The 21,746-nt window shown below is 29.7% G+C and overlaps 2 long non-coding RNA genes and 4 other non-coding genes across 8 annotated transcripts; 1 reads left to right on the top strand and 5 right to left on the bottom strand.

The window, feature by feature from the left end:
- Nucleotides 1-7,194: 7,194 nt before the first annotated feature.
- On the bottom strand, nucleotides 7,195-7,285 carry Mir3851g-1 (microRNA mir-3851g-1). The gene has a single exon (NR_161830.1). It is a non-coding gene; the product is annotated as a microRNA mir-3851g-1 (primary transcript).
- Nucleotides 7,286-7,292: 7 nt separating this feature from the next.
- Mir3851a-2 (microRNA mir-3851a-2) lies at nucleotides 7,293-7,400 on the bottom strand. Its single transcript, NR_038690.1, has one exon. It is a non-coding gene; the product is annotated as a microRNA mir-3851a-2 (primary transcript).
- A 31-nt stretch (nucleotides 7,401-7,431) lies between these two features.
- On the bottom strand, nucleotides 7,432-7,529 carry Mir11625b (microRNA mir-11625b). The gene has a single exon (NR_161866.1). It is a non-coding gene; the product is annotated as a microRNA mir-11625b (primary transcript).
- Nucleotides 7,530-7,543: 14 nt separating this feature from the next.
- On the bottom strand, nucleotides 7,544-7,635 carry Mir11624a-1 (microRNA mir-11624a-1). The gene has a single exon (NR_161831.1). It is a non-coding gene; the product is annotated as a microRNA mir-11624a-1 (primary transcript).
- Nucleotides 7,636-8,691: 1,056 nt separating this feature from the next.
- On the bottom strand, nucleotides 8,692-9,334 carry LOC135266359 (uncharacterized). Its single transcript, XR_010334368.1, has 2 exons — nucleotides 9,178-9,334; nucleotides 8,692-9,129 (listed from the first exon to the last, which is right to left on the bottom strand). It is a non-coding gene; the product is annotated as an uncharacterized LOC135266359 (long non-coding RNA).
- A 2,497-nt stretch (nucleotides 9,335-11,831) lies between these two features.
- On the top strand, nucleotides 11,832-21,399 carry LOC103312888 (uncharacterized). 3 transcript variants are annotated; one of them, XR_001574901.2, is made up of 10 exons: nucleotides 11,832-15,504; nucleotides 15,722-15,921; nucleotides 16,996-17,252; nucleotides 17,307-17,424; nucleotides 18,031-18,235; nucleotides 18,488-18,736; nucleotides 18,791-18,819; nucleotides 18,945-19,143; nucleotides 19,193-19,270; nucleotides 19,324-21,399. It is a non-coding gene; the product is annotated as an uncharacterized LOC103312888 (long non-coding RNA). The 3 variants fall into 3 exon arrangements; XR_511428.3 differs by having other exon boundaries at nucleotides 18,791-19,143; XR_001574902.2 differs by lacking the exon at nucleotides 18,791-18,819.
- Nucleotides 21,400-21,746: the final 347 nt, after the last annotated feature.

Raw genomic sequence — 21,746 nt, forward strand, 5'->3', positions numbered from 1 at the left:
AAATTAAGGTGAAATATAAATCTAAAAACAGTATGGTTGTGAATTGGTTTGACAAAGATTTACTACTTTTAAAAAATAAATTACGGATTTTAGATGACATACATAAAATTAATCAGTCAAATATTTCCAGGGAGGCAAGGAATAAGCTTCGTAAACTATATAGAGAACAAATTAAATTAAAACGGATATTCTATTCTAAAAAATATATTGATAAATCTAGTAATAAATCCAAAGCAGCTTGAAATATTATAAATAATTCTTGTGCGTCAAGGAAACATGTTGACGAGAATAGTAAAGACAGCAACATTAGTAGCGACGCTTTTAACGACTTTTTTTCTTCTATTGCTTCAGAACTGGCAAAGGGACTACCAGATAAAGCAATAGATCCCATAAATATAATGATGTTTCATTGTTCAGATTTAGATTCTAGAGTAAATTTTGCATTCTCTGAGGTTTCCTGCGCTACAGTTCGCGATATTATAAATAACATGAAATCTAGTAACTCTATGGATATATATAACTTAAACACTCGTATTATTAAGTATATTAAAGATCTTATAGTGTCTCCTTTAACTCGTTTAATTAATTTTTGTATTACTACTTCTATTTTTCCAGACTGTCTAAAAATAGCTGTGGTAATACCACTCTTGAAACAAGGGGACGTTAACGTTGTTAATAACTATAGACCAATATCTTTACTTCCAATTTTTTCCAAAGTACTTGAAAAAGTCTTATACTTGCAATTAGTTCATCATTTTGAAGTCAATAATCTATTCACAGACAGTCAATTTGGATTTAGACAGGGCCGAAATACAATTAGTGCAGTTACCAAATTTGTAAAATATATGACAGATTGTTTGGAAGAAGGAAGCTATGGTATAGGAACTTTTCTTGACCTCTCCAAGGCTTTTGACTGCGTTCATCACCACATTTTATTACGAAAATTATATTTTTATAACTTGCTACCTAGTAGTTGTAAAATGATAGCATCATTTTTAAGCAACAGATCACAGCTTGTAAGACACAAAGGAATTGACTCAGGCAAAAATCGTGTTGAATTAGGAGTGCCCCAAGGCTCTGTACTTGGGCCACTTCTTTTTATTATTTATATAAATGATTTTTCTTCATATATGGAAAATAAAAGTATACATTTTGCAGATGATACAACTCTAATGGAAAAAAACGAAAATCTGTCTACAGCGTTAAAAATCGTAGATGATGCACAGTCAAAGGCTTTGTCTTGGTTCGAATCCAATAAATTAACATTAAACAAAAATAAAACAAATACATTGGTTTTTTCATTAAAGAAAAAAATAGATTTTGTGGAAGGATCTACAAAATTTTTAGGAATCTTTCTTGACTCCTCTTTGAGGTTTAATACACATTCAGAAAAGGTTGCAAAATTACTTTGTAGTGGTATTTTTGCACTTCGCAATTTAAAAGATCAAGTTCCTCCTGAAACTCTAAAAACTGCATTTTATTCATTATGCCAGTGTCACATCAGTTATGGACTATTAGTATGGGGTCATTCTGCTTCCATCTCTACAATTTTCAGATTACAACGTCGAGCTATCCGTATAGTAGGAGGTCTAAAATATAGAGAAGACTGCAAATATGTTTTCAGGAATTTTAATATACTTACTGTTCCTTGTATGTATATTTATCAGTGTTTAAATTATATAAAATCTAACATAGAGAATTTTAAATCACATAGTAACATTCACGAATATAGTACACGTCACAGAGATAAAATTTGCCTACACAGTATTCGCTTAAAAAGCTCCGAAAACGGCACCGGAAACCTAGGAATAAAATTTTTTAATGCGTTGCCTGATGATATTGCTAAGCTAAAGACAAATAAATTTAAAAAGGTTATAAAAAGATACCTCTGTAAAAAAGCTTTTTACTCATATGATGAGTATTTTAATGATTTTAAATGTGATGTTATGTATTAACTTTGTATATATATATATTATGTATGATGATTGTATTTTATGTCATTTATGTTCTTGGTAAGCCCTCCTATTGACTTGTGTTATGACCAGTGTAGTCTTTAAGCATTAATAAACATTATTATTATTATTAAAAATGTATCTCTAAAACTAAAACTCAGCGTTTTGTATTAAATACTCTATTTTCCCACATGCCTGAACTTTTTTTTGTCTACAATAGCTTATAATTAAATTTAATTAAGTATCGCTGCAATAAATTGATTATTACACCTTAATGTGTCATCTGTGAACAAGCAATGTTTAGGTAAATGTTGTTTTGCTATCCAAATCCGTAAAAAATGGCGCTAGCCCCAAAAAATTATTAACAAAGTAAAAATTCAAGTAAACACTCTGTATAGAAACAACGAGCGGAGCGAAACTTTTTTAGGGCTTTGAGAGCCAAAATAGGTTGATCCGCCACTGATCACAATTATAATGTTTAGCTAACGGAATAAGATGATCCAAATTTAAAAAGATAGAGTTTGATGGATTTAAATAATAATAATGATAATAATAATAATAATAGTTTATTAACCAGCAGACAAAAGTCCAAATGTGGTTACAAAATGAAAATAAATACTATAAAATAATAAGATGATTGAAAAACAAAAATAATAGTTAAACAGAAAACGCAATACATGTTTAGTTCTAATTACTAAAAGGGATCCCTACATAATAATTTAAATTTATTTATATTAACTCCAAAAACATCTATAGCACTAGCCGAAGACACAATCGAATTATATAAATTACACATATTGTTCAGGGGAGAATTTTGAAAATGCCTAATTTTGGGCAACTCTCAATAAAATGTAACATTACAACTCCCTTCTATTCTAGGTATATAAAAGTTTAATAAAGATAGTAATTCTGAGCTGTCAAAAATATTGTTAACAAGTTTATATAAAAATAAAATTTATATAAAATAAAATTTCTTCTCTCCTCTAGCTCAACTTGGTTAAATTCGTCTAGTAAAATTTTATGTGAGAACCCTTGTTCTGGATAGATGCCAAATTTAATATAGTAAAGATATTTGTAAAACTTTCTCTGTACGCATTCTACAGCATTGAGTGGTATGATTAACAAAAGTAAATACGTAAAATATTATGATTAAAATAAAGTAGAATTCTTATAGCTTTAATGCAGAGAACGTTAAATGGATCAGGACTACCATAATCTATAGAAAATTAAATAGAAGAAAATGTAAATATAAAAATGAAAATATTTTTAAAAAATCTTGTTTATCCTGGGTTTCAAGAAAGTGATTTTCTTCTAAACCAGTGCGTAAAACTGAATCTGTAAAAAGGATAGCGCACACCCAGAGACGCAGAGCAATAATGAATACCTACTAATACTAAGATAATAATAAAAAATTAACATCCTTTAACAAAGGATCAATCCTTTGCATTTGCTTCCCAACATTATTTTTATTCTCACTTATGGTCAAAATGATAACTATTAACTATTGTTAGAAAACTTTATTCAAATCAACTAATTTGATTTAACTAAATAAAAGCAAAAAGCTCAAATCAAGATTCATTCAGTTTGGTAATTAACACGTGTGTTAAGACTGTTTCTGTCTCTCGTCCTCCAGAATACCCGTCCTTCTATCCCGTTGGTACTTCATAAACTAGGGAGTCTTCCCTGCGTTTTTTGTCCTAGACACTTCCCATAAACTTAAGTACTATATCACTAGGGCGAACGAATCCTCACAAGGCTACAAACACCATTCCTAACACTATTTTCACTTTACGAAAAATAAAAAATAAATGTCAATCAGTTGACATTAGGAAAGCCGTAGCATTTACTACGCACCGAAGTTTTTACTTTATGTAAAAGTTTATACTACAGTAAATGCTACAGAGTAAATGCTTCTACTTCAAGTAAAAGCAAATGCTTTTTTTTAATCGTACTACTCATTGATCTGACTATAATAAAATGGAAACCACACGACACAACAATATTCTAAAAGGGATCTCACAAATATGGAGTAGAATATTTCTAAACACTTAACATTTTTGAAGCCTTTGGTGTTTCATATAATGAATCCTAACATTTTACTTGCTTGACCACAAATCGTTTCTATGTGAGGAACAAAAGAGATTGATAGATCCATAGTGACACCGAGATCTCGAATTTTATCACATCTATCCAAAATTTTGTTCTCAATTTTATATTCAAACCTGATGTTAGTAACTTTACGAGAGAACGACATAACATGACATTTGTCAATATTTAATTGTTATATTTACAGTTCTGATACCTTTTAAAATATGTACGTGAATTTTCTTCAAATCTATGCGAAATTTCTGAAACAATTTTGTCAATTACAGAAAAATATAATTTAGTTTTAAATTCAATTTTTTCAGAAACGCATCTGTTTTTTTTCGACTTTCAATTTTTTGAACTATGACCAAATGATTAAATTTTGGGGGTAGTTTTTTTGACCTTTTAGTATTCATCGTCTGTTTTTATACCGTTAATTGCAAGTAATGAGAAACGTTTTTAATATTGGATAAGAATACGCAAAAAACATGTAAATTAAATAAAAATTAAAAATTTATACTATTCAGTAGTCCAGTTGCTTTAGGAGATCGGCTATTATTTGCAGCTGCATATTCATTTAAAAAATTAAAATGGCAGGTAATGTTTTTTTTACTGCCAAACAACTTGATACCTGAGAAGTCCACCTTGTATCACAAAGTCTCTTTAATTTAATTTAGTTTCTGGATATAATTGCTTTTGTATATATAAAAATCTACTATGTACAGTACTTCCGGAAATAAATACATAAATACATAGGTTTTCGCAATTTATGGGATCTGCATAATACGGCCCTGTACTCCTGGCCTCCCTGGCCAGTCCAGCCCTGGCGATTTTTTTATAGTTTTTATTACTGTGAGAACCTCTCGGTACCTTCCCACCAACCTTTCCTACTCCCTCCCTTTGCCCTTCACACCTCCCAAGACATGCTGATTTGCTTGATCATTTGCAAGAGTGGTGCAGAGGAGTTAGTGTTAAAAAAGCTTTTTTGAAACATTTTGTTTTTTTTAAATAATGGTGTTGTGTTTTGACGATTTTCCTTGAATTTTCACAATCCCTAAAAAGGCTAAGGAAAGGTAGGTGCTTGCATTGAACTCATTGTTTTTAAAAATGTTTTTATTTCGGCAAAAACATTTCACTCATTTTTGTCAGTCTACGGGATGTTAGTGAATATACTTTAAAATTTTCGTGAAATATTCAAATGATTAAAATTTTCAATTTTCAAATTCCACCGCTATTTTATTGCAATGAAAAATCATCGGAAAAATCATAACAAACACAAAAATATCCATTCTTGTGCTGAAAATTGTACGAAAAATCACCTTGCATGAAAGTCGCACGTGCTGATAGTTTGCTAAATATGCTAAAACAATCGGCTTAAAAAGTTGATTGTGTGCAAAAATTTGTTACTCGAAACTCTTGATGTAAGTCTTTTGGCTGATTCATGTATTAGATTTCACATTAATTTTCGTTTCGTCTCGGATTTTAACCAACTTATTCTGTAATTAAGTATTTCTTTTTTTAATTTCAATTCAGTGAATGATTTTTTTATTCTTCTAAATCACCAAAATGTGATGAAAATTAGAAAATTATATTATTCTTCAGCCAAAACCGCTCTCATCTAGCTAACTTTGAAACTGGCATAGAAACTGGTTTACATGTAAAAAAATTGTGCCGCTTTGCTCAATTGAATTCTCAGTCAATAAATGTCAAAACTGTCAGTTGTGAAATTAACAAATTGTCAATTAGTTAATTTAAACATTCCGTTAAAATGCAACTAAATTGTTACCGTGCAAGAAAGCACTTTAATTATCGAAGCTTATTTCCGAATTGAGAATTTCGGAATGAGAAATTCACGGACGACTAGAGTTTAGACGATTAGAGTTTGTGAATTGGTAATCTGAAAATGAAATTTATTACTCTGATTTAAACATTTCTGATTTATTTCAAAGAAGCTAGGGCACAGCTTAACCGCAGTTGGATTTTTGGCTGTTATGACTTTATTATTATGATCCTACTGAAAGTAAACAATAGATTGTGATTATTTATGATGATTATGAACATTCATTATCTTTATAATATATATTTTTTAATTTTTATAACATTATTATACAGCGTGCTCAAAAACTGGCGCACCAACTCAATGGTGTGTGGTAGAGAAGTAGTTACATATAATGGTAAAAATAGTAAAAAAATTCTTTGTATTAAAGTTATTGATAAATAACTAATTTTAGGTAAATGATATGTGGCAACGTTGTCTAACAGTCATGATCGCAATAGAATTTGATCAACAATAAAAATAAATTATTTTTGAAACGGTTTCCTAGGAAATAATTCTCAGTGTTGGGCACATCTACACATTGTGATTTTTTTGATGAATTTTAATTTTTTTAAATTAAAAAAACTGCTAAAATCTGATAGTAAATTTTAAAATAATTATTCATCGTTTTGTTACGGAACGATTACCTGGTATAAAAATTAAAATTTAAAAAAAATATGAAAACTAAAGAAGTTAACATAATAAGTTTGTAGCTCCAGATTTTTTAAAATATAACTTTAGGAATTTTTTCAACATTTTTCCCGTAATCTGCACTTACTTCTCAATAACGTACCACTGAGTTGGTGCGCCAGTTTTTGAGCACCCTGTATAAAATGCCTTAGTTAAAGTACTTCAAATTCTACCTTATGACATGCCGTCAGAGTTATAGTACACAAAAATATTCCATATCAAAGCGATAAATCAGAATACGTTACGACGCCACTGGTGTGTTTTCGTATTTAAGTTAACACGTGTAGTTTTTACTTACGGGTGACATTACCGATGAATAAGCCCTTCTCCTGTAAATTTCGACGCACGAACCAAATTTTACTCATTCACAAGTAGATTTAAGCCCAAAATTCCCAATTTTTCCCTTTAATTACAATCGTAAAGCACGAGGTTTGACGATTATTAACGAAACACTTGGAAATATTTTGAATGAACCAGTCAGAAAAGGGGTACTTAATTTAGTGTTCTAATGTTTAGATATGAGCCAATCAAGTGTGTCCATACTGTTAGGAAGAGTGAATCATTTATTAGAGAAGCAAAAGAGTTTCATTTATTTTGGCCAATGAAACAACTTCGCTTCACTAAAAAACAACAAACTATTATAATTGTAGAAATGTAATTTATTACTGAGCCAACATGGGTCGTACTATGAGTCAAAAATTACACAGTATCACCCCATGTCCACTCAGTATTAAATTTAATTGGTTTCATTGTTGAATTTAAATTTGTTAACGAGTCGATTCGGAATGTACTATGTGAGTACCCAAAACCATAGTACTACTCCAAATCAACTCAGCGCCAAATTCATAATTCGTCCGGTAGTAGAAAAAACAAAGTATACATTCCCGGAGTTTTCAAACAGCGAGTCACAGGAAACATTAGCAGTATTATGAATGATGTATAACATAAATACCACTCATGTCTACTTAAAATCAAGTTTGAGCCTTGGTTCGAAGATTGATTTGTGATAGTTGTAGAACCGACACTCTAGCATATCATGTTGATATAAATTGCATGAAAATGTTAAAGTCTCAATTTTACACTTATCTATTATAATTTAAAACTACAGAAAAACAAAAGATAGATCGAGGGTAGTTCTGTCTCCTCGCACGCTTGATCAACAAATAAAACAACAATTTTGAATCAAATTATGACTTACCCCTGTCAGGTTTCTGTTTCAAACTGATGGCTTGGAGTCAAAATTTCGGGCTTATATTAGCCAACCCCCCAGGGTTGAGGGAGAGTGGGGTTGGGGTAAGTAATCTTGTCAGTTTCTCGTACAAATTTTTGCAAAAAATTAACTTTTTTCGTGTTATTTTAATAATGAAATAAAAGTATGGTAAATTATTGTTAATGTTTATTGATTTTGAGGACTAACATTTGCGTTTGATTATCATTTTTAGGTTTTTTGGCTGCATTTATCGTAAATTGTTGCCTGGTTTATGAATATGAAACCGTAGTTTTTGCCAAAGAAATATCATAATTTTGTTTTTTTTTTTTTCGACAAGTAAAATGAAATAATATTTTCAAGGTCAATCAGATTATTTGCTATTCTAAAGTTCCACTCATTTTTTACGATTTTTGTATTTTTGACAATTTAATCATTTCGTTAATTATTAGTCAATCGATAGTTCATAACAAAAATTTTGAAATAAATACTCAACTTTTATTTATTTCTGTTTCAGTGATTACAAATTGTTTCATTTAGTTGGTTTCATTAAATAAAAGTATAATATTTAAAGTAATTTTGTACAATTATTTGATTGTAAAGTAATCAAAATAAACGAAATCTTTTCATGTCCAAGGCTAATTCTAATCTGCATTTTCCCAAATCTTTGAAGTAAGTTATACAGTTGTTTTCTTGTTAACCATTATTTATGGTTCAAAACAAACCAAATTTTCTACTTGTTTAATTTTTTAATAAATAATAAATATTATAGACAGGTAATAGCAATTTAATTTCGTTTTTTATTAAAAACCCAAACGAACGTCAAAAAAGTATTGAAATTTTTTTATTTTTAATAATTAGCTCTAATTTTTGTTTCTTTTGTTTATAATTATTATTGTTAGAACTTTACTCAAATTATTTCAATTAAAATAAAACCATAATTGCAAATCGTAAAATTTTATTTAAATTACAATTCAAACATTCAAAATGGTAAAGACCTCGGTAATTACCAACCTTTTTACATCATTTATTCAACAATTTTTATTCATTTCATATCGACAATCTATCTATACCTCATATTTCTTAAATTATTCACACAGTTTTCTAAATAAATAACAAAAGGATTAAACGTCGGAATTTTAACCACCAAACAACTATAACTTTTCCTTAATCCCTAATAAGTGAAAAGAGGATTAAACGTCGGAATTTCAACCACCAAACAACTCTAACTTTCCCTTAATCCCCGATAAGTGTTTAGTGGATTACTAGACCTTTTCATAGCCACTTGCGCTAACCTTTTCTCAGTATTCTCGAAATCTCTAATGACCGAAGTCATTAAATTCATGCCACGAAACAATTTTACTAAATCGAGTTGCTTTCTAGAAAAACACAAAAATAAATTGCTCTACAATAAGTAAATAACTTACAACAAAATGTTGTGACCCGTTTCAGGGTGCTGTGCCAACACATGGCCTACTACAATGATCATCAAAAGGAGCAACATTTTTACTAAAAAAATTGCAAACATCTTTGGATATTTATTTGAATTATGCTGGCACGCGATTTAACACGTGACACGATATCTCGATGTACTACAGTTTTCTGCTTCGGCACAAAATATAAATAAGATTTAAATTTAGTTAATTCTTCAACAAAAAAATTCATATCTCCAAAACTCAAAGTCATACAGCAAAAAGGTTTGTTCCAGTGAATTCTGGGGCTTATTTTGCACATTACGTAACCAGCAATTGTCAAGATTTAAAAATAATTTTTTTCCTTAAAATTATGATAGCGATTTGAACCCACGTATTAGCTGTTTCAAAACTATAAAAACGCCAATGTCACATTTTATCGAATTATTTTTTAAATATGATTGATAAAATTGTGAAATAGTTATTAGTGATTACTGATTAGATCTCTCTTTGGAAGTATAAATTTCATTAGCTATTATTTTTTTTAAGTGCATGAATAATTTATATCAGCTAGTTTTGAATTTTAATGTCTTTATTCGGAATTTGTTGTGATAATTCTACCGAATGAAACAAATAATCAGGTAACGACTAATGAGTTTTATTAGATATTTTCAAATTAAAGCTCTAAATTTGTCCAAAGTTAAAATTGACTAGACAGGACTTGACAGGGACGTATCCGAGTTCGTCCACCACTGCAGAAATAACGCTGTAATACTTAAATTGAGGATTAAATTATTACCCGAGTTCGACTACGACAACCCACAGAGCGGGCGCAATTATGCCTTTGGTCGGCACGTAATAGGGACCAATTTTCCAGAATGTTTTTTTTAAGAAATTATGGAAATCCTCAATGTAAAAACCAGTTGAATGAAGAAAAAATTTGATACATATAAAATTCAAGTCCCTTAAATAGAAGCTTGAAAAATTTGGAGTGTTCACTAAATAAATTGGTAGTAAATACATATCTTCATGCATTTAATTTATTTAAGTATTTGCTGGATAATTAAGCAAAAGCTTAACAAATGCGGTACAATAAATTTTTTGCCATTGTAAATTTTTGTCATTTGAAAACACCAAGGGAAAAATTTTAGGCTTTCTCTTTTAAATTTTTAAAAATGATAATATTGACTTTTGAACTAGAAGGTGCAAATTCAAATAAAATTAAAAACCCTAAATATATCGTAAACGGCAAAATTTAGGTATAGGGAAAGCGTATGAAAATTATCGTAATATAACTCAAGTACTGTAGCAACGTTTCTTTGTACACCACAAAGTTTTACAACAGAATGTTTACAACAGAAATCATTAACCAGGATTTGTCTTCAATACCGGCTTTCTGGCGACCAACAATAATATCAACAGGTGTGCAAAACCATTTTTTCATGTAAATAATTAATTTTTACTGAAAACTGTATTGTGAAATCATAAATTATTTACATAAAAACGGGTTTATATTGTTGTTTTTCGCAGTAGGATGTGCAGAAAGCCAAGATTGAAGACAAATTCCGGTCGCTAATGACGCCACTTTCAATGTTCATGTCGCTGCCGGGATTAGACTGGATACCGGTGCCGGGAGTTCAGACAAACTTTTGAATTCTATTAGGTATAAATGACAATTCCAACCTAATAACGCTCAAAAGCTTAAAATTTAAAAACAACAAAGAAATAATTAAAAATAATACCAAAAATGATTTGTCAAAGTGTCTGAAAATTTCAAATACTCAGAAATATTAAGGTGTTCATGAACTCGGTTGTTTAGTGTTTCTGTTGTTAAAAAAACAAATTTACCCATTTATCCAAAAAATAATAATAATCAATAATTACAACATTCAGAAACTACAATAAGCTTTGGAACAAAGAATTTCATTAACTATATGAAAAAAAAAATCATTTGTAATCAGTCTGAATAAAAATTTACCCCGAATAACTGCTAGTTTCTTATAAAATTAACAATTTCACTTTATTCACATTTGTGTCTGTAATGCTAATTCATTGTTTCTTTTCTCGACATTCTTACTATTGTCTTTTTTTGAATTCTGATACAATTTTTTTTCAGGTGACTTGGCAAACCAGTTAACAAGCATTTAATCAAATACATTATCACTTTCAAGTGATTTTCCATATTTTCTTATACCAAATTCATTCGGCATTACCTTTTGAAAACAAAAATTTTATTTGTCAGAGTTGCAACAACTTGCTTTTCTTACATGCGGTAGTTGATTACCTTGCAATAATAAACCTTGCTCTTGCTTTTCCATTCGAAATTTTCTAATGCTTCTTCCCGTAATTCTTCTTTTATCAGTAGGAGTTATATTTTATACTTTTATATTTGATTGTTTCTTCCATTCAACTTCAGTTTTCAACTCCTCTTTTTGGTTTAGCTTCTCTGTACAATGTTTGTTCTGTTTCGTCTGTCCATTTCACTTAGGATTCTCAGTCTATCTCTGTAACAGGTTTTAGATCAGAAGAATTTCATACAAAATGTATCCCAACAGGTTTTTAATTGTACAAGTCTACAGTATCTTGGGAGCTCACTATTTTTATTCTTAAACATTTTCGTCCTATTAATAACTCTTTAATTCTATCTAAGACATCCCCCTCTAATGGCTGTCACCTGGACGTGGTGAGGGGGCCCAGTACCATCATGTTCACAAAGGCTCAGTTTCTGGGGCCGTGGACATGGGGGGAAGCTAAGAACAGCCTGAAATCTCGTGATGTATCAATTGTTCCCCGTTAATGAATAGAGGTTTTGGTTGTCTTTTTATCTCGATGTTTTTGAGAGCATATTTGGGAAAAAGTATATCGTTAATATTTCTGAAATTGAACGACCAAAATTTTTGATTATTCTTGTCTCTTATTTGGAGATTTTAGTCTTGACGGATATAGATTTTTCGCCGGTTCCACTATTGGGCTGTTACGGTTGTTTTGGTTTGGAACTTGTTTTTCTGATAAGGACTTTCTTAATCCTAATAATTCTTCAATTGGTTCTTCATTGTTTTGTTTTTATATGGACTTCTTTTCTAAAAACCTTTTAATCATCTGGATTTGGGAAAGGACCTGTCTGCACTAGTTTTTAATTTTCCTTTTTTTCAAAACAAATTCTCTTATTTTAAGTTTTTATCTAACAAACTTTTTTTAATAAATTATTATCAGTTATTTAATCTGTTGAATTTCATATAGAAGTTCTGTTGATTTGGCAATGGAATTATAAAAGGTGTTTGCGAGTGCAATCATTTTTCTTCATTCCTTTTCAGGGTAGCTTCAAGTTGTAACATTCTGGATTACAAAACTAATACATTATGTGCAGTTCTTACTATTTGTTTAATTTTTGGATTGATTTTTTTGAGTTATTCATTTATGTTCTTTTAATAATGTTTTTATTCGTACTAGGTTGTTCAAAAGGATTTCAATGGTTTGGCATCATTTTGGTCTAAATTTTCTATGTTTTTATTTTTGGACGACAGTTTCGATTGAACGATTGGGATAGGAGTAGTTCGTTCAAGTTGTTTAGCGTTTTTAAGAGCATTTTTTATCTTTGCAAATTTTGATTGTAATCTGCAAAATTCTTTGACCATATTCAAAATAAAAATTGTTTAAAAAACAATAAATTGGTTTATTTGATTTTCTGTGTAATGGAAACAAGGCCGGGTTTTCGTAATTCTTGAATTTGATTTTTTTTCTTATCGATTTTTATCATATTTGCTTGTAATGTTGACCCGATATCTTTCTAACAATTCTGTAAATGCAGATGGACCTAGAAATTACGTGTTTCATCTTTAATATTTTGTCCTGCTGTTATTTTTGTCATGACATTTAAAAAATATCACAGGTTGTTCAAAATGGTGTAATCTTTCAAAAAGGAATTTTTACCGTAGTCACATGCTCTTAGGTTTGTTGAGTCATATCTAATTGTGGATAAATTAAAATGAGGTTGAATTTATTATTTCATCTAAAATCTTAATTCCACTGTTTACTGTTTAGTTTATTTTGGAATTTTGGGTATGTGTCTAAGTATTGAGAGGAATGTGTCTTGTCTCATTTGTATTTTCACTCAGATGATTTTTCTTAACATGTATCTAGATTTTTCCCTGATTTTTATATTGAACTATAAGGATTATTTAAAATTAGAACTATTATTTCTGATAAGATCTTTACAATTTCTAATAATTCTTTAATTGGATTTTTGTTTTGAAATATAGAATCAAAGTCTAAAATGGCACAATATTCTAATAAAGTGTTAATCTGGACTTCAGAAAGGGCGGCTGCACTTGTGTTTAATTTTTCTTTTTTGTAAACAATATCATCGAATTCTTCCAGGATTTTTATTTCTTATTTCTACATTTTCATTTGCCCTTCTCATTACTTTCAGTTATTTTTTTTTAGACGCATTTCTTCAATAAGAACATCTTTTGGCAAGATACTTGTTTACATTCTTCTTACAAATTCCACCTGATTGAATTTGACTATTATCTATGGATTTTTTTGCTTTTTTAATTATTTTTTCTTTCGTTCTTTTCTTTGATTAACGTTCTGTAGTCCTTAGCCATAACTTCTTTAAGAGTGTATTATCAAAACATTGGTTTTCGTATTTATTGTATGTGGGATTTTTCATAAGGTTCTTATGGTCTCATTTCTTGCTTGGCTTTTTCTTAACATACCTCAAAGTACCCTTTACAATTTGTCTGGTATTTGTGCTCCAAATTTGGTTGTTATTATAAATCACCCTACATTAATTTTTTCTTTTAAATACAGTTTAGGAAAAACTTCTACCCCATTTCGCCATTTGTCTCTCGTCAACTTGTCGGTTTTTCTCAACATATATTGTCTCTTTTTGTAGTTAAACCCGATAAGAAATTGCTCAATTTTCTTACCTGTTAAGGATTTGTGCCCCTATAAATAATGTTGAAACTTCTTCACTCAACAGTATACATTGTTTCCCTCTAAACCGTCGAGTAATTTTTCTCTGTTGCTATCTTGTTTTTCGATCATATTATTTAAATCCGTTGACATTCCGCCGTTTGTAGAATCATTTTGTCATTAAGATGGATAGTTTTATGAGGTTTTATGGGCTAAATAGAAGTGAAGTCAAAAAATTTTTTATTTTCTTAAATATTTCGTCACATTTGCTGTTCTAATTTATTTTTGCATTTTTTTCAGTAAGTGATTGGTGGGTTTGAGTAATAAAGCAAACGACTGTTAGCTTAATTTCAGTTTCTTTTCAGTGAAGTTTTCGTTTAGTTCAATTTCAGTTTAGTTTAGTGTTAGTTGCAGTTCAGTTTCAATTCAATTTTAATTAAGTTCAGCTAACAACACTGTGGTGACGTGAACAACAGGAAATAAGTGTTTACTGATAGAAATAGTGTCTCTAGAAAGTGCTTTAGGTCTCGAAAAAGTGTGTGCACATTACGAAATTAGAAGAACCAGACTTATCATTTGCTCAGCTTGGATGCCAGCTAGATAGTACGTCAACTGTCGTCGCACATTTGGACTACAGAATCACCATACAGAAATTCACCAAGCATTGCTTCAGGAAAGAGATGTTCTTTATAATGAAGAGGAGGGTGATCAACGTTGCCTCTTGGTTTTTCTATGATTTTATTTGCGGAAAAATGCTGCTTCAGCTTTTCCTGGTAAATCATCCAGACATGCAAGTTGCAAGGGTTGAATCACGGGGTCCCTTTTTAGAAATTATCAAGCTCCAGGAACCCTTTATTTGAAGTCAATTTTAATCCCAAGGATGGACTCGTGGTGACAATTGAGGAGTTCAAAACCAGTTCAGTTCAGTTTCAGTTACAGTTACAGTTACAGTTTCAATTCAGTTCACTTCACTTCACTTCACTTCAGTTACGGTTTCAGTTCTGTTCCAGTTTAGTTTTAATTCAGTTAATAATACAGTGGTTTAGTGGTATGTGAACAGTGAGTTGTGCTTAGTGTCTCTAGTCGGAAATAGTGTTTGAGATAAGTGTGTACAGACGGAAATAGTGTCTCGAGAGAAGTGAAAAGTGCTTGGGGCCTCGAAAAATGTATGGGAAATTATAAGAAGGACGAGACTTATCTATTGCTCAGCTTAAATGTTAGCTAACCCTAGATGGTACCACAAGTATCGTCGCAAATTTAGACTGCAAATAGACCTGCCACAGAGAAATTCCATTGAACGAGTCAACAGTCGACGTGCCATCAAAAACCTCTGGTTCCGGAGGAGACTATTAGTGGCTATTTATTCTCTCTGTTGTCCTTTTAACCTTCAAGTATGAGATGGCCCTTTTCTTGACATTTAGCAAGGTGAGTCTGTACATTTTTTTTAATAGTTGTTTTAATAAGTAATAAGTAATAAAACGTACATTTTTATTTTATGCGATAATGATATAATTCTAAAGATTGGAATTATATCATTTTGTAAAAATGGCTTTAAAATTGGATTAAGTGAACTTACGACTTTTATTTGTTGTCCTGAATATTCATAATATTTTAATTAATTTTGATTTGGAACTTTTCACAGCGGATGTATTTGCGACGACTTTCCAACAACAACCCAACGAATTGTTGATCTTTTATCAAAGAGTTCGTCCATCAACGCGTCATCATAGAGTTCATAGAGGTACCAGAGATATTACAAGTACGAGTCAACTTTCTGTCACAATAGGATCTCCAGTCAAGTACGACTCAATGGATTATTCAACCGGATACGTAATTGCTTAGGTATGTGTTTAATTGTATATTACGTACCACAAACTGTAAGTGCAATTTTTTTGGTCGAGAATGCAATTTTGGGAAAACTTGCAATTTGATGTTGCTATGTGCTATTTTTAGCAATATTTACACAAATAAGAAAAAAAACATTTTCTGAATGTATTTTTACTCAGAAAAATCAATAATTTGTGTGACGTTTGTTTCGTGATAAGGATACTAAACAAAAAAAACATCACTTTAAATCAACATTTGTTGCAAAATCAACGCTTCAATGCTGTTTTGAAGTTATTTCATGTGGCATACATTGGTACGTAATATTTACTTACAGCCCTCGGACTGTAAGTAAAATATTATTGCAGGGTAACCATGAAAACTTAAACCTGAAACTAAAAAGTGCCCCTTATAATGAAAGATATTTGTCAGTGAATGATGACTTACAAAACAAGTATTGCTAAAATTATACAGGGTCTATCAGAAATACATGTCTTAATTTTAACAGGTATAACAAAACTCAACAAATAAAACATCTTTTCTATTTCGTAATTTTTCAATAAAAAATTCGCAGATTTACTTAAAATATGGAAAAAGATAACATACTGAAACGTAAACCCGCCTATGGGTACAAAAACAAAAGTATCGAACTATTTTCGTTGAGATAGAAACGGTCAATTGAAACAATTTAAAAAACAATGAAAATTGTTGCAATGAATACAAACTAATTATTAAACACTGACCGGTTCGTTTGCACAAAAGAAAGGAGGAAATCTGTGAAAATTATAAATAAGAATTTTGCAAAACGTTATATAGAAAAGTTGTTTCATTTAATGAGTTTTATTACGTAGAAAAATTGACACGTATTTCTGATACACCCTGTAAATTTTTTTCATTTTGTAACTACATACATGTATTCAAGTATAGCATGAAAAATCACCTACTTAGCAGGGTAGAAATAGTTCTAATTAAAAAAGGGTTGAAAACTAGGTACTCATAGTTTGGAAACTTAAGCATAAATAACAGTATGTTGGATTTATGTTGTTGCTCCTAACGACACATGGAAAGATAATAAAACCTGATGATTTTCAGGACAATGTACTCGAACATTATTCTGATTAACAATGAAGATGAGTTTTCGACGATATATGGAAGCAAGAAAACCGAACAAGTAACACCGTTCCTGGAAACTGTGGAAATACGAAATCTACAAGAAAGCGTTTTACTCATACTTTCGCTTTAGAACTTGCGTATAAATTAATGAGGAATATTTTTTTATGAAATTTGACTCACCAGCAGCACAATTTCTGGTTCTATCACCGGTTGGGTCATTCGAAATTATACTCAAGGTACGCAGTTGTAAACATTCTGTTGTTCATGTTGACTTGACTTTTGCTTTGCAGTAATGGAAACATTGGCAAGAAAGATACTACCGTTAAAACACCACATCATGGAACTTTGACTTGATCACTGTATTTGTCTGAAAGCTTTTCTTTTATCCTTTCCTGTGCACTTGACAAAGTGAGTCTGTATATCCTTTTTTAATAGTTCTTCTTATGTAAAAAAGCTAATAATTGGGCGTTCAAGCAGAATCAATTAAATTTAAATTTGAAATTTAAGAAAATCATTGAATTTAAATTTACATTTTTGCTCTATTTCATTGTTTCCAAATTGTTACGTACAAAGGCGTCGGTAAGTAATTTTGTCGAAGCCTTGGACGTAGTAACTGGTAACCATAACCTGCTGTTTTGACAATTATTTTGACATTATTTAATAAATCTTTAATAAAAAAAGAATCGTGCAAAAAACGCCATAAGCATCACGAACGTTAAGGATTGCCGATCTCAGACAATTGTCTTCAATCGGTAAAATCTCCTTACCGTTCTTGATATTTGATAATATATTATTTTTTTATATTACGGTTCTTATTGCACAGTTCAAATAAAAGCGTACATTCTTATTTAGTGTGATAATGAGAACACATATTGTGAAAAATGTTAAAATGACTTTAGAACTGCATTAATAAAAATAAATTAAATGACTTCTGTTTGAACGGATAGGCAATATTTGTTGTTCTGAATTTATTTTTTACAAGTATAAATTGATTTTTATTTGTGATTTTTACAGTTGATCGCCGATAAATAATTATTTGCGAGGACTCTTTCAACGACAACCTAACGAATCTTATCTCGTAAACGTTTTTGCCAAGAAGATCGTCCGTCCACATAAGGCTGACAAAGGTATCCAAAGAGACTAAGAGACTACAAATTAACTTTCTACCATGTTTATGCTTATGCAGTGGGATATTTTAACCGGATACAACATTCTTTAGGTAATTGTTTGAATTGTAATTTTTTGAAATTTTGTAACTATTCAAGTCTAGCGTAAATAATAGTATGTTGGATTTGTAATGTTTTTTTGTTGTTCTGAAAAGAAACTAAACACTTTTACTACATATAGTATTGATATTTTTTACACAACTAAGAGTTGTAGCATTCGTATTATATTTTTAGATCTTATTTTACCTAGCTCGAAATAATTTCCAACATTTATTGAGGAGATAATAAAATTTAATTATTTACAGGACAATTTACTCGAACTGTTCCAATTAACTGTGAAGATAGAAGTTTGACAATTTTGTAGAAGCAAGAAAACCGAATAAGTAACACCTTACATGGAAACTCTGAAAACATAAAATCTACAAGAAATCGTTTTACTATCGCTTAGAACTTGCAGATGAACCAATGAGGAACAATTTTTTGACAAGACTCGTCTCACCAACAGCAAAATTTATGGTTCTATCATCGGTTGGATCATTAGAAATTTACTCCAGGTACATAGTTGTAACATTTTGTTTGTTTATGTTAACTTGACTATTGTTTCGCAGAAATGAAAATAGTCTACATCGAAGAAATTGTAAGAAAAATTGTACCGTTAAAAGATCACATCTAATAAATCAATAAAGAATATTTTTATTGAGACTCGACTCAAATAGCAAAATTCCTTCAAATATCATCACTTTAACACTTTTCTCTTCACAGTGAGGGAAGCAGTTTGTATCGAAGAGACTCCAAGAAGGACAGAACTGCCTCAAAAACTTTTTAATGAATTTGCCTGAAAATTTATCTCAAATAAAATAACTCCATTTTCGTTTGGGCATTTGGATTATAACAGCAAATAATTGCAATGTGGCAAAGATTCAATTAGTCAACAGTCTTTCAAATCAACAGACCATTTGAAGTTAGTATTATCTAGGATCAATTTTTCTTTATTTTAACTCAATTTTTAGATCATTTTTCACTGTTGGTCACGTTTGCAAGTAATCTATATGGTCAACATTTTAGAGGTTGCTACAATGATCTTCGAGGTAAGTTTTTCAATATTTTAATTTTTAAACATTAATAAAATTTTTGTTTTCAGGAAAAACTTCAAATTTATTTGATGTAATGAAAATCCAAAATATGTAATAAGATTTTGAGGCTTTATATGTTACCTATGTTTTTAATGGGATATTGTCTTTTTTTTAAAACTTATTTTCCCCAATTGTAGCTGTTTGCAGAATTCTATCATCATTTTACATTGAAAACATAGAGAAAAATAGTCAATTGTAAGTAGTTGGTTGTGAAGCAGACTTATTGTGTGATTTCTCTGTTGTTTTGCCAACACAGGAATAACAGTAAATCTGCTATATTTTGTTTGTTTATGTTGACTCAACTATGAAATTATTGTGTAATTAATTAGTATTACAAAATTTCTAATTTTGTAACAATGATTATTAAGTAAGTTAAGGGTTTTAAATGTTACCTATGTTTTGAATGAGATACGAATTTTATTTTATTTAAAAATAACAGACTTCAAATTTGTCATTATTTCTGTCTTATTCACATTGAAAACATAGTGAATCCTTAATAAAAATTGTTAGTTTCAAGTAGACGAATGTGAAGCAGATTTATTGTTACTGTTTGATTTCTCTGTTTTACTAGCACAACAAAAACAGTAAACCTGTTTATAATCAGTTGTAAAAAAAATATTTTGAAAAAAAAACAAAAATATAATATAAAAGAAAATATACAAGAAAAAAAATCAAAAATACACTAAAAAAATCAAAACAAGAAATGTAAAACGAAATGAAAAAATTACTACAAAAAAGTACATTGGAAAAATAAAAAATTAAAAAAAAACAAAAAGAACAAAAATCAAAAGACAAAAAATGAACAAAAAAATAAAATAAAACAAAAAAAATACAGTCAAAATCTTACAAATAAAAAACTTCAGTTGCAAGGCAGTTTTTACAAACATGTTATTAATTAATTTTTGACATGCATTTTTACAAAATTAGAAAAACATTTAAGACTAAACCATTTTCTTTAGTTTTATAAAAGCTGCTTTGGTTTCACACTAATTCAAGTAAAAGTGTGATCTTTGTAAATTGTTTAAATAAGTGGAAATGTAATGAAATTTGGAAAACTTTTTTGATTTTTGTTTTGCATTTGGTTTACAATTCACAGTGAATTGACGTCTTGTTTTCCAAATTTCAATAGTAATTTTGCTTTTGTTTTGATAATATTGGTTATTGTGCAAATGAGCACAGTTTTGTGAACGCTTAACAGCTTAACATTATGTAAACTAAAATAAGTAATTGCTCCCGGTCTTAAAATAAATCACTTCAATGTTGTCAGATTTTTGGAGAAACGTATTTAGTCTAAAAATTTCTGACAATAATTTTTTATGTATTTGTTTCGTTTATATTTTATTGTATCTTTGTTCATTGTTTATATTAACGTATGGATATTTGTTAACGAAATACGAAAAAGATTTCATTATTGGACATTTCAAAATTTAAATTTCATATTTTACGTACTTATTTTATAAATTTAAAATTAATTATAATCATTTAACAATTGTTTTTCGTATTTCAGTTCTATGATTTTTTTATACTTTTCTAAGAATGTAATAAGAATTTGTGAAATGTCGTAATTTTGTATTGTAAAACATTACAACTATTAGTTACATTTAATGTGACCGGGAAATGCTGAATTGTCAAGATTTTTGGAAATTTTATTGGACTAAAAATCAACTGACAATCTATGCTATAGTATTTAGATTAAGTTGTGTTAAATGTTATACTAGTGGATTTTTGTAGTTGTAAGCTAAATAATCAATGTACTACAAATATAAAGATCAACGAAATATGAAAAACATCTAAAGTCAAATAAGTTAATTTGAAATTTACTAAAATAGCAGTTTTTTATTTTTTAACGTTTTTTCTCTTTCGTTGGTTACAAAAAAATTGTTACATTCGGTTTACTTCATGAAAACCATTGTGGTGTCAATAGCGTACTCTTAGCATTAACTTTTATATGAGGTCATGGTAACAGCTTAGTCATTTGCACCACAATGGTTTTTATCAAAGTGAACCGTAAGTACTGTGGTTACTGTGTCAACTTTAACCAGTACTATCAAATTTGTTAAATAGATTTGTCTGCTAAGAAGGAATCTTTGTTTCATTTTAACCTATTTTCAGTAACTAATTATAGTGAATTTACTTCAAAATTGTTGATGCTAATCAGTACGAGTATCACTTTGTAAAAGTAACACCTCAAACTCGAAACGATGGTGGCTTTTGTGCAACAATGGGTAAGAAAAACTTATAAACAACCTTGCGAACCCGTGGGAAAAGATTTTAAGATTTTATATCGGTTTGAACGAAAAAATCTTCATGCTCTGGCCAGGTATTTTTTGCCTGAACAGCAACGAAACGCTAGGAGTTATCTTAAGGAAATTTATTAAATAATTACGCTAGTTTACAATTTTCTTTTATTAGCTCGTAACCTGTCGGTTTT

This window comes from Tribolium castaneum, chromosome 5, assembly GCF_031307605.1.
Source record: "Tribolium castaneum strain GA2 chromosome 5, icTriCast1.1, whole genome shotgun sequence".
Lineage (NCBI taxonomy): Eukaryota > Metazoa > Arthropoda > Insecta > Coleoptera > Tenebrionidae > Tribolium > Tribolium castaneum.